The sequence below is a fragment of the Tribolium castaneum genome, chromosome 5 (assembly GCF_031307605.1).
Source record: "Tribolium castaneum strain GA2 chromosome 5, icTriCast1.1, whole genome shotgun sequence".
Classification (NCBI taxonomy): Eukaryota; Metazoa; Arthropoda; class Insecta; order Coleoptera; family Tenebrionidae; genus Tribolium; species Tribolium castaneum.
The window spans coordinates 4,679,607-4,692,962 of record NC_087398.1 but is presented as its reverse complement, the minus strand read 5'-3'; the positions used below and the strand labels follow the sequence as shown (position 1 = coordinate 4,692,962).

The 13,356-nt window shown below is 34.7% G+C and overlaps 1 protein-coding gene across 1 annotated transcript in view; it reads left to right on the top strand.

Annotated features, from left to right (window-relative positions):
• The window catches only part of LOC657024 (glutamate receptor ionotropic, kainate 2), a 318,038-nt gene that overhangs the window by 87,284 nt on the left and 217,398 nt on the right, over positions 1-13,356 (top strand). The gene's annotated exons all lie outside the window — the stretch shown is intronic.

Genomic DNA, 13,356 nt, shown 5'->3' with positions numbered 1-13,356 from the left:
TAATTGCGAACGTTTAGTGCGCAACACAATGGACTTGCTCTTGTTCCACATTATTGAACTTGAGTGCAATTGGGACAACGTGGAACTGCTCCGCACTCGAAAATCGGGCCTAAAGCTTTGGCCCACATCTAAACTTTTTTAATGCAGAAAGTGGTTTTTAATAAAATTATTCACCCAAAAAATTAAAAGATGTAATAATTTTTTTTTTCTAATTCCAATTAAGTACCTATTCTCGTCATAATAGCATTTCCTGGTAGTTTAATAATAGTAATATTAACTTTGTTGACAAATTACAAATGTACGAAAAGAAAATCAAACATTAAAAAATTGAACATATGAACTTTTTTTGGACTTTTAACAACTCTAGAGGGTTATAGAGGCATATATAAGTACGAAAAAGTATGATAGAGCGAATTTTAAAAAAATATATTTTTTTACTTTCTTGAAGCAAAAAAAATCAAATTTTTAAATCTCGTGAAAAATTGGTATAATACAGAAAATGAGCTGCTGAATTCAATGGAACAACCCGCATTGCTCTACGACTTTTAGTTTTCGAGTTATGAATTTTTTTGTTTAATAAAATTTTCCACTATAGATATTGCTTATTTTAATTTTTAGCAAAAAACTTTAAAAGTTTAGATCTCGTTGAAAGTTGGTTTTATACGTAAAATGAGCCGCTGAATTCGATGGAACAAACCGCATTGCTCAACGACTTTTAGTTTTTGAGTTATGAATTTTTTTGTTGGATAAAATTTTCCACTATGACAAATGGCTACACTAAATTTAGGCAAAAAATTTTAAATTTTTAATTTTTGTGAAAAATTGATATAATATGTAAAATGAGCCGTAGAATTCAATCGAACAAACCGCAATGCTCTACGACTTTTAGTTTTTTTTTATGAATTTTTTTAGTGAAAAACTTTGATCGCCTCTGTAGCCGGAACCGTTGCCCGGAGCGGCTCCGGGTTTAATCGAGAAAATAGAGAAAATTAACCGCTATCAGATGGTTTTTTGTTCGTTGCTCAAAGTCTTACAGTTTCCGAGAAAAACACAAAAAAAGGTTTCCATTTTCACTTTTTTTCAATTTTCAACCGCCAATTACGGCGAAACTATTAGAGTTATCGAGAAACGAAAAAATCGAGGACAACCGGAATAAAACACTCTACAAAATGGCATAGGACTCAAGGCGATATCTCGCAAAAAATTTTTCAATTTTCAATCGCTGATTACGGCCAAACTAAAAGAGCTAGGAGAAAACTCTTTTTTCCATCGTAAAGAGCACATCAAAATCTATAAGATAGGATATATTTTATTTGATTCTGAGACACTTTTAAAACTGACCATTTTGTAGGGGGGGGTGTTAACTTTTTTTCAATTTTTTTAATTTTTCCAATTACGACTAAACTATATGAAAAAAATGAACTCTTTTGATCCTCGTTTATGCAAAATGATCCGGGGAATCGATTGGCATCGAAAAAATTGCCAAATTCCCAATAGTTTTTTAGTTATGAATTTTTTAAAATTTTACCAATTTTTGCATTTATCTGCAATTTGCTCAAAAACTATTAGTCGGAGAACAATAATTTTTTTTGAAAAAAATAGATAATTTAAAGAGCTTTCCAACGATAATAAACTTCATAGGGTTATCTTTGATAGTTCCGGAGCTATTGCTCAACAAATGTTCCGGGTACCCAAAATGGCAAAAATTGCGTCGAAAAGTGAAAAAATCAAACATCAAAAAATCGAACATATAAACTTTTTTTGGACTTTTAACAACTCTAGAGAGTTGCAAAGGCATATATAAATACAAAAAAGTATGATAGAACGAATTTAAAAAAAAATAATTTTTTCATTTTCTTTAAGGTAAGTGTATTATTACTTAGGAAATTTTAGCAAAAAAAAATCAAATTTGTAAATCTCATGAAAAGTTCGTATAATACAGAAAATGAGCCGCTGAATTCAATGGAACAAACCGCATTGCTCTAAGACTTTTAGTTTTCAAGTTATGATTTTTTTGTTGAATAAAATTTTCCACTATAAGAAATACCTATCTTAATTTTTTGCAAAAAATGTTATAACTTTAGATCTCGTTAAATGTTGGAATAATACAGAGAAAAAGCCGCTGAATCCAATGGAACAAACCGCATTGCTCTACGACTTTTAGTTTTTGAGTTATGAATTTTTTTGTTGGATAAAATTTTCCACTATGACAAATAGCTACCCTAAATTTAGGCAAAAAATTTTAAAATTTTAATTCTTGTGAAAAATTGATATAATATGTAAAATGAGCCGTAGAATTCAATCGAACAAACCGCAATGCTCTACGACTATTAGTTATTTTTTTATGAATTTTTTTAGTGAAAAATTTTGATCGCCTCTGTAGCCGGAACCGTTGCCCGGAGCGGCTCCGGGTTTAATCGAAAAAATAGAGAAAATTAAGTGCTATTAGATGGTTTTTTGTTCGTTGCTCTAAGTCTTACAGTTTCCGAAAAAAACGCAAAAAAAGGTTTCCATTTTCACATTTTTTCAATTTTCAACCGCCAATTACGGCGAAACTATTAGAGTTATCGAGAAACGGAAAAATCGAGGACAACCGGAATAAAAAACTCTACAAAATGGTATAGGACTCAAGGCGATATCTCGCAAAAAATTTTTCAATTTTCAATCGCCGATTACGGCCAAACTAAAAGAGCTAGGAGAAAACTCTTTTTTCCATCGTAAAGAACACATCAAAATCTATAAGATAGGATAAGTTTTATTTGATTCTGAGACACTTTTAAAACTGACCATTTTGTAGGGGGGGGTGTTAACTTTTTTTCAATTTTTTTAATTTTTCCAATTACGACTAAACTATTTGAAAAAGTGGAACTATTTTGATCCTCGTCTATGCAAAATGATCCGGGAAATCGATTGGCATCGAAAAAATTGCCAAATTCCCAATAGTTTTTTAGTTATGAATTTTTTAAAATTTTACCAATTTTTGCATTTATCTGCAATTTGCTCAAAAACTATTAGTCGGAGAACAATAATTTTTTTTGAAAAAAATAGATAATTCAAAGAGCTTTCTAACGATAATAAACTTCATGGGGTTATCTTTGATAGTTCCGGAGCTATTGCTCAACAAATGTTCCGGGTACCCAAAATGGCAAAAATTGCGTCGAAAAGTGAAAAAATCAAACATCAAAAAATCGAACATATAAACTTTTTTTGGACTTTTAACAACTCTAGAGAGTTGCAAAAGCATATATAAATACAAAAAAGTATGATAGAACGAATTTAAAAAAAAATAATTTTTTCATTTTCTTTAAGGTAAGTGTATTATTACTTAGGAAATTTTAGCAAAAAAAAATCAAATTTGTAAATCTCATGAAAAGTTCGTATAATACAAAAAATGAGCCGCTGAATTCAATGGAACAAACCGCATTGCTCTAAGACTTTTAGTTTTCAAGTTATGATTTTTTTTGTTGAATAAAATTTTTCACTATAAGAAATACCTATCTTAATTTTTTGTAAAAAATGTTATAACTTTAGATCTCGTTAAATGTTGGAATAATACAGAGAAAAAGCCGCTGAATCCAAAGGAACAAACCGCATTGCTCTACGACTTTTAGTTTTTGAGTTATGAATTTTTTTGTTGGATAAAATTTTCCACTATGACAAATAGCTACCCTAAATTAAAACCCTTAATCCCCATACACCAAATTATTAAATAAAAACCGCTTTAAGCAATCTGTGGAACACTGTGTGTTTCATAAAACTTTACAAAGTAAATCACCATCAGAGGTAATATTTTCCAGTATTGTTTTTTTGGCGATAGCATCTCATTCGTTTTCGCTGAATCGCCGTGGTCTCTGATAAACGAGCAACACCGAATCGGCGCAATAATTCAAGTTGTTCGTTTTCAATTAAGCTTTTCAAGCGCTGATATTCTGAAATTTCATCCGCTGACATAATCTCACGAGTCCGCCGGCAGTCTCTCATTGTTCTTCGTTTTATTGTATTTTTGCCATTTAAGCCCGTCGCGTTTTAATGGCTCTTTTACGCGAAATCTCCGTTCGAAAGTTTACAACCTCGCTGGCTCTCGTAAAAGCTAACTGTCCATCTTGAATTTGAAATGCAGATTCGCAGGGGTGGCATGCGGGCCGCCCCCCATCGATCTGATAAGCGGTATGTCATCTGGCGGTGGCATGTGCCACATGGCGCACTCATCGTGCGTATCATCCCGGAGTAATTAAGAAAAAATATACTGGGCGAGGCTCACACACGTGCCCATATACAGCGATTTTTTACAGAAACGATGCTGATACAATAAACCGCCTAGCCATATCTGTAAATCGTAACCCAATTTACTCGGAAATGTCATGATTGTGCTTAATGCGGACATTACTTTCCATATAAACTGAAAAATTAAAATGGTAATATGTCCGTGTCGCGGCAATTTATGGCGAGGGAAATTTACGAGCGCATGAGAGCCACCACACCAACGCCTTATGCAGGGCCAGTAAAGTACCAACGACTTCTGGCCCAATAACCATTTTTTTTCGGTTTTTCTTCAAACTTTCTTCATTATTTTCCAACTTTTCATGGTTTTCATAGTGACCGGCGAAATCCAAATTTGCAAGAATCAAGTCGCTACGACTAACCGTACGGAAAATATCGTCAAAAAATTAGCCTCGTCACAATTTGTCTAAACCAAATTTTCTTCATTATTTTCCAATTTTTCAAAGTTATTCCTTTAGAATAGAGAGTTTCCAACGTAGAATAACCGGCAAAATCAAAATTTGGACGAATCAAGTCGCTACGACTAACCGTTCGGAAAATATCGTCAAAAATTTAGCGTCGTCACAATTTGTCTAAACCAAATTTTCTTCATTATTTTTCAATTTTTCAAAGTTATTCCCTTAGAATTAACTGTTTCTAACGTAGAATGATCGGAGAAATTCGAATTTGCAAGAATAAAGTCGCTTTGACTAACCCTTCCGAAAATATCGTCAAAAATTTAGCCTCGTCACAATTTGTCTAAACAAGATTTTCTTCATTATTTTTCAATATTTCAAAGTTATTCCCTTAGAATTAACTGTCTCTAACGTAGAATAATCGGAGAAATCCAAATTTGCAAGAATCAAGTCGCTAAGACTAACCGTTCGGAAAATATCGTCAAAAATTTAGCCTCGTCACAATTTGTCTAAACCAAATTTTCTTCATTATTTTCCAACTTTTCACAGTTATTCCTTTAGAATAGAGAGTTTCCAACGTAGAATGACCAGCGAAATCCAAATTTGCAAGAATCAAGTCGCTACGACTAACCGTTCGGAAAATATCGTCAAAAATTTAGCCTCGTCACAATTTGTCTAAACCAAATTTTCTTCATTATTTTCCAACTTTTCAAAGTTATTCCTTTAGAATAGAGAGTTTCCAACGTAGAATGACCAGCGAAATCCAAATTTGCAAGAATCAAGTCGCTACGACTAACCGTTCGGAAAATATCGTCAAAAATTTAGCCTCGTCACAATTTGTCTAAACCAAATTTTCTTCATTATTTTCCAACTTTTCAAAGTTATTCCTTTAGAATAGAGAGTTTCCAACGTAGAATGACCAGCGAAATCCAAATTTGCAAGAATCAAGTCGCTACGACTAACCGTTCGAAAAATATCGTCAAAAATTTAGCCTCGTCACAATTTGTCTAAACCCAATTTTCTTTATTATTTTTCAACTTCTCACAGTTATTCCTTTAGAATTAAAAGTTTCTAACGTAGAATGATCGGAGAAATTCGAATTTGCAAGAATAAAGTCGCTTTGACTAACCCTTCCGAAAATATCGTCAAAAATTTAGCCTCGTCACAATTTGTCTAAACAAGATTTTCTTCATTATTTTTCAATATTTCAAAGTTATTCCCTTAGAATTAACTGTCTCTAACGTAGAATAATCGGAGAAATCCAAATTTGCAAGAATCAAGTCGCTAAGACTAACCGTTCGGAAAATATCGTCAAAAATTTAGCCTCGTCACAATTTGTCTAAACCAAATTTTCTTCATTATTTTCCAACTTTTCACAGTTATTCCTTTAGAATAGAGAGTTTCCAACGTAGAATGACCAGCGAAATCCAAATTTGCAAGAATCAAGTCGCTACGACTAACCGTTCGGAAAATATCGTCAAAAATTTAGCCTCGTCACAATTTGTCTAAACCAAATTTTCTTCATTATTTTCCAACTTTTCAAAGTTATTCCTTTAGAATAGAGAGTTTCCAACGTAGAATGACCAGCGAAATCCAAATTTGCAAGAATCAAGTCGCTACGACTAACCGTTCGAAAAATATCGTCAAAAATTTAGCCTCGTCACAATTTGTCTAAACCCAATTTTCTTTATTATTTTTCAACTTCTCACAGTTATTCCTTTAGAATTAAAAGTTTCTAACGTAGAATGACCGGCAAAATCCAAATTTGTAAGAATCAAATCGCTACGACTAACTGTTCCGAAAATATCGTCAAAAATTTAGCCTCGTCACAATTTGTCTAAATCAAATTTTCTTCATTATTTTCCAACTTCCCATAGTTGTTCCCTTAGAATTAAGAGTTTCTAACATAAAATGACTGGCGGAATCCAAATTTGCAGGAATCAAGTCGCTACGATTAACCGTTCCGAAAATATCGTCAAAAATTTAGCCTCGTCACAATTTGTCTAAACCCAATTTTCTTCATTATTTTTCAACTTCTCAATTCCTTTAGAATTAGAAGTTTCTAACGTAAAATAACCGGCGAAATCCAAATTTGCAAGAATCAAGTTGCTACGACTAACCGTTCGGAAAATATCGTCAAAAATTTTGCCTCGTCACGATTTGTCTAAACCAAACTTTCTTCATTATTTTCCAACTTTTCATAGCAAACTCACTTCTTTGTTGCCCGGTTGGTAGGGCTGTCATTCTTTTTGATCGTGACTGTACTTACCTTAACGTAATGAAATAGGAATAGCCTTGTCTTAAAAAAATGAAGAAAAAAATAGTTAATTCTTCGTTGAATGTTCCACGAGTTGTGCAACAATTAAACATTAAAAAAGGTTCAGGATTTTGCAAAAAAATGGCAAATTTGGCTTCTGCTTCTCCATTAGATTTGGCGAACGTGGGAGTAAATGTCAATTAAAATAAGCTGCTCAATCCGTCCGCTTGTGCTCTTATTTTGTCTAACGGCTTTTGTCAGAATGCTCGTGATTCTATCTTAATAAGAACTTTTGTCTGGCATTAGGCAACTGTAAAGGAAAAGTTCACGACATTTGGAACCGTCCCGTGTCCATCAGCCCAATTTCGGCTTAGCTTCGGCGAACGAACGGCGACTTTGAGCGCAATCCATCATGGGTGACCTATTCTTTGATGATAAATCGCTCTGATAATGCGAACGTTAGAGTAACGTTATTGATTTGCAAATTATGATGAAACTGTCCACCTACACCTTTGTCTTGGGCAAGTGGTAGCGGCCACCCATGCAGCAGCACTCCCGATCTAGAGCGGGATAATCCGGCGAGGTGATATTCGGACACTTTGTGCCCATAAATCAACCGATCCGATTTTGATATCTGTTCAAAGCAACGATCGAGTTTCGTGACTGAAATCGGTGTATCGGTGTCAGGTGGATTTGATTAATCACGCCACCTATTTGGGCAAAAATCGAGTGTGGGACCGCGGATCTAACGGACGCGCTCCGAACAACAAAAGGAATTAATTTAAATCGCGGAATTATACGATTTCGTGACTGCAAATGATGCCGTTCCGAACCTACAATTAGCGAGAAGTGATCCAGAGATTGCCATCGGACGGACTTTCTCGAGAAGCGAATTGTTAGATAGAAGAAATAAAGAGAACTAAAAAGCCCGGTGTCCACTTGACAAATCGCCGCCAATTAGACCATCGACGTTCGTTCCTCGACCAATAAAAACCAACCGGTGTTTTAACAACTTTTACCATTGTAATTTGTAAATTAGCCTCTGAAATCACGATATGCAAATGAGCTTTGCATGGACAGACATACCATTCTAATTCCAGACGAATTATAAATGGCCACTGTTGAATTGATAAAGCAATTGATAAATTGGATTCACTCTGATCGTCTGATATTATCCGGAGCTATTTTATACCAAAGCTATTAATATTCAACGAGGAAGCGGGCCGGGGACTAAACACGGATTTGATGCGATGAAAAGGTGAATCTCTTCGAAGCGGAAGTCGTAAATTTGGGAGAGTGGGCGAAACACCGTTTTTGAATCGCCTTTATTCACTTTCTTCAATATTTTTAATGAGAAGTTGTGGTAACTGTACTTAACATTTTTAACTTAATGCACCCAATTAATGGTGCCATTCTCTAGCTTCTGTTACTATATTATTGCTCTTTTACTGTAAAAATTACAGCCCTTATTTAAATTCGTATTTGTAAACTCAACATTTCTACAATAACATTCTCGAGCTAATTCACCCACTTTTGAACTGAATGTATTTGTGTTTTAGTTGAATTATTGCAATTATATAGTTTGTAATGTTGATTTATTTAAAAAGTTTGTGTTAAAATATCTGCAAAACACGGTCAGCACCTGGGGCCTCATGGCCCAGTGGTATAAGCGCCACTTTCGGCGGTGGAGGTCGGGGGTTCGAACCCGGATCAGGTGTAAAAATTTTTCAGAGAAAAAAAGTGTACAGAAGGTAAGTAAAACAACACGTAAATAAAAATAAGAGACTGAGAGAACAAATAGACGTATAAACGTAAAGCGGAGCATAAAACTGAGAGAAATAAGAAAATAATGCGGCAAAAGGTAAAAGTACATAAAGGCGCCAAATTGTAAACGTAAGAGCAAATCCTAATAAAGAAAAAATACTTTTTGTTTTAAGAGAAAAAAAGATGAACGTAAAGGTGAAATATAACTTCAAAGTTTAGCTGAATCCTTAGATGACATACTTCTTAAATTATAAAAAAACATAAACGAAAATATTTAATTTATCTCTAAAAATTTTTAGTTAACTGAGTTTGTTTAGTAAAGTCCCGAAAAACATTGTTAATAAAAATCATGGCCACTGCAAATCCAGTAGAATTTGCATACGCCCACTATTTTTGACTAGATAATACACAAACTTGGTGATATTTGGAGAAATTGTGTCTATTTTTGGTCAAAAACGTGCTGAAAGTCACAAAAAAGGTAAAAGCAATTTTAAAATTGTAGAATCAACTTATACGCCCGGTATCTTTTGATGAAATCTGGTGAAAAATTAAAGAATCAAATTGAAAAAAAGTGCAAGAAAATGTTTTCTCGAGCTAATTCGCCGACTTTTGAACTGAATATATTTGCGTTTTAGGTGAATTATTGCAATTATATAGTTTGTAATGTTGATTTATTTAAAAAGTTTGTGTTAAAATATCTGCAAAACACGGTCAGTACTTGGGGCCTCATGGCCCAGTGGTATAAGCGCCACTTACAACGGTGGAGGTCGGGGGTTCGAACCCGGATCAGAGCAAGAATTTTTCTATGAAAAAAAGTGTAGAAAAGGTAAGGAAACAACACGTAAACAAAAATAAGAGACTTAGAGAACACATAGACGTATAAACGTAAAGCGGAGCATAAAACTGACAGAAATATGAAAATAATGCGGCAAAAGGTAAAAATTGTAAACGTTAGAGCAAATCCTAATAAAGAGAAAATACTTTTTGTTTTGAGAGAAAAAAAGATAAATGTAAAGGTGAAACATAACTTCAAACTTTAGCGTTGAATCTTTAGATGACTTACTTCTTAAATTATAAAAAAATTAAACAAAAATATTTAATTTATCTCTAAAAATTTTCAGTTAACTGAGTTTGTTAAGTAAAGTACCGAAAAACATTGTTAATAAAAATCATGGCCATTGCGAATCCGGTAGGATTTACGCATGTCCACTATTTTTGACTAGAAAATACACAAATTTGGTGATTTTTAGAGAAATTATGTCTATTTTCGTTCAAAAACGTGCTGAAAGTCACAAAATAGATAAAAACAATTTTAAAATTGTAGAATCAACTTATATGCCCGGTATATTTTGATGAAATCTGGTGAAAAATTAGAGAATCAAATTGAAAAAAAGTGCAAGAAAATGTTTTCTCGAGCTAATTCGCCGACTTTTGAACTGAATATATTTGCGTTTTAGGTGAATTTGGTGCAATTATATAGTTTGTAATGTTGATTTATTTAAAAAGTTTGTGTTAAAATATCTGCAAAACACGGTCAGTACCTGGGGCCTCGTGGCCTAGTGGTATAAGCGCCACTTACAACGGTGGAGGTCGGGGGTTCGAACCCGGATCAGAGCAAGAATTTTTCTATGAAAAAAAGTGTAGAAAAGGTAAGGAAACAACACGTAAACAAAAATAAGAGACTTAGAGAACACATAGACGTATAAACGTAAAGCGGAGCATAAAACTGACAGAAATATGAAAATAATGCGGCAAAAGGTAAAAATTGTAAACGTAAGAGCAAATCCTAATAAAGAGAAAATACTTTTTGTTTTGAGAGAAAAAAAGATAAATGTAAAGGTGAAGCATAACTTCAAACTTTAGCGTTGAATCTTTAGATGACTTACTTCTTAAATTATAAAAAAATTAAACGAAAATATTTAATTTATTTCAAAAATTTTTAGTTAACTGAGTTTGTTTAGTAAAGTCCCGAAAAACATAGTTAATAAAAATCATGACCACTGCGAATCCAGTAGGATTTACACACGTCTACTATTTTTGACTAGAAAATTCACAACTTTGGTGACCTTTAGAGAAATTATGTCTATTTTCGTTCAAAAACGTGCTGAAAGTCACAAAAAAGATAAAAGCAATTTTAAAATTGTAGAATCAACTTATATGCCCGGTATATTTTGATGAAATCTGGTGAAAAATTAGAGAATCAAATTGAAAAAAAGTGCAAGAAAATGTTTTCTCGAGCTAATTCGCCGACTTTTAAACTGAATATATTTGCGTTTTAGGTGAATTATTGCAATTATATAGTTTGTAATGTTGATTTATTTAAAAAGTTTCAAAAAATTTCGAGTTGTTGAGTACGTGGCGATTTGCATCTAGTTTTTCCATCTATTTGCTTCCAGTAGCAGCGCGCTTATCAGCGCCTATCATTCAAACCCTATCACGATGGCCCGTCAGATCCAAACACGGCCACTCTTGTAGCCATAACCGTAACTAAACTGTAATAATGTAACCAGGATGTAATGCTACGCGCTACTATTGAACCTGCAGGTGGTACAACATGATCGTCCTTACATTTCTGTCATTCCGTCCAATCCGCGACTCTCCACTCTATATCCAATTCCAACTCGTTTGAAAATCGCTAGCCACTGCCCCGACTACACATATCTGTAGGATAATTAAACAGTTAATCCGGTCTTAAGAGGAGACAAATGGAGTGTATTATCTCGGACGTTGGCTTGCGCACGGATAATGACGTTAAATTAGATTTGTCGCTACTGTACATCACGGGGGACGTTTCCGTTATAGATAGAGAACTTTTCCGAAGCAAAATGCGATTAATTATTCGAGCCATTAATGTTTTAGTGCTCTCCTAGTTCCGTTTACCGAACCACAAAAATACCACACTTCGTCATCGTGAGCTTTCATTTTCGAATCAATTACGTTTCCTATTGATACTCGTTGCGCGAAAAATTACGTAACTAGTTCCAAAAAATCGATACATTTCGAGCGATTGTAAGCAATCACTAGAAGATCAATTGTATGGAACCGGGTGATTACCGAGCTTGTTGTTGCTGTATGACACTCTAACTTTATTCATTTAATTGGACCTGATATGTGATTGACTCGTTACGTAACGTACGTGAGAAAGACGATTTTTAACAAATGACTTTTCTCAGGTTAATTAGTACCCATAATGGGCATATTGAGTGTTTATTAGACACGAGCTCCGTTATTATTTTGTGCTTGGATGGCTCGCACAATAAAATACGAGAGATGACTTTAATGAGCGGCGTAAAACCGAGCCACGAAGAAACTTCCCGCTCAAACCACGATTTTTGGCCAAAACAACAATTGCGGCCAATTTTCCCAATTATTCCCGAACTTATGTAAAAACGGAATTAAGCCGTCAAGCAGTCAAAAGCGCTTATATCTCAGTGCATCACGCACAAATTTCTCCTGTTATCGCTCTAATCACTGTTATTAAGCCCAGACCCGGATTAAGCCCAGCACTGGGTCAAACAGTTTTGTAAATCTCTCGTTCATTGTCGCATGTTTTCACAAGCTCCGCCGAAAGCTCGTTTAAACTCACACCAAGACCTAAGGAAACATCATTTAACAATTGAATGGCCGCACTTGTCGTTGTTGAACAAAACAAAATCGGACGCATTGTTACCCACACAATATACACTCAGCGAAGAATTTAAAAAATGCGGGTTTTACGCCCAAACACCTGAAAAAAGTGTCGCAGAACGAGATTTTCGCACCTTTGGACCGCTGAATGGAAATAAGGGAAGCGTGACGGATTTCAGCGCTGTTTTCGAGTGGGAACGGACCCGATTTAAGTTCTTGCACAATCGCAACATCTAAATGGGGCCCGGAGACAAGATATAATTTAATAAGTGCTTGATAAAGAATCGCCACACATGAGAAGCTAACTGGATAATATTAATCATCGGGAATTACAATATCCGAATCAGACGCACTCTGTTATTATTTCAAGGAGTGTTATCTGCATGACGCAATTATACACATTAAATTTTGATTAAACTCGGAACCAGGGTTCCAACAAAGCGGACACTTGGGAAAACGACAACACTTTATTTCCACCACAAAGCACGAAAGTAACAGTAATTTCAACTAAAAACTGCAAGAAAAACAGTTTTACAAAATTATTTAAAAAAATGGAGTATGGTTGGTTGCATACGCAATTCAAATTTGAGTTTGGTTTGAGTTTTTCGTGGCCCTTTGGCCGCGATGGAGGTTCGATTTACGCATTGTTTCTGCTCCGTTGCCCCCCTGTCAACTCTTCTTATTGTGTTTCTGCGCGCTTTTGTCTATTGGACATCTTCAAGTAGCGTTAAATAAGACGCAGCTCTTGAACCGTGTCCATCACCGTATTATATCAAGGTGCAGCAGAAATTGCCGTGGTCTCATCACAATTGCCTCGACTAATTGCTAACCGAGCCCCACGTGCCGAAATTTCCGAAATTCCGGAAGAAAACTCGTTCGGTTGAACAATAACGTGGAACGGTTTTAATCTTATGTCTGGGAGATTAGCTTGTAAATATATGGAAGAGGAATAAATAGAGCTTTCATCTTAAAGTCAGATCGGAGGCGATGTTGCGTCATGAAATACTCGCTCGAGACGGAATATGATGATAA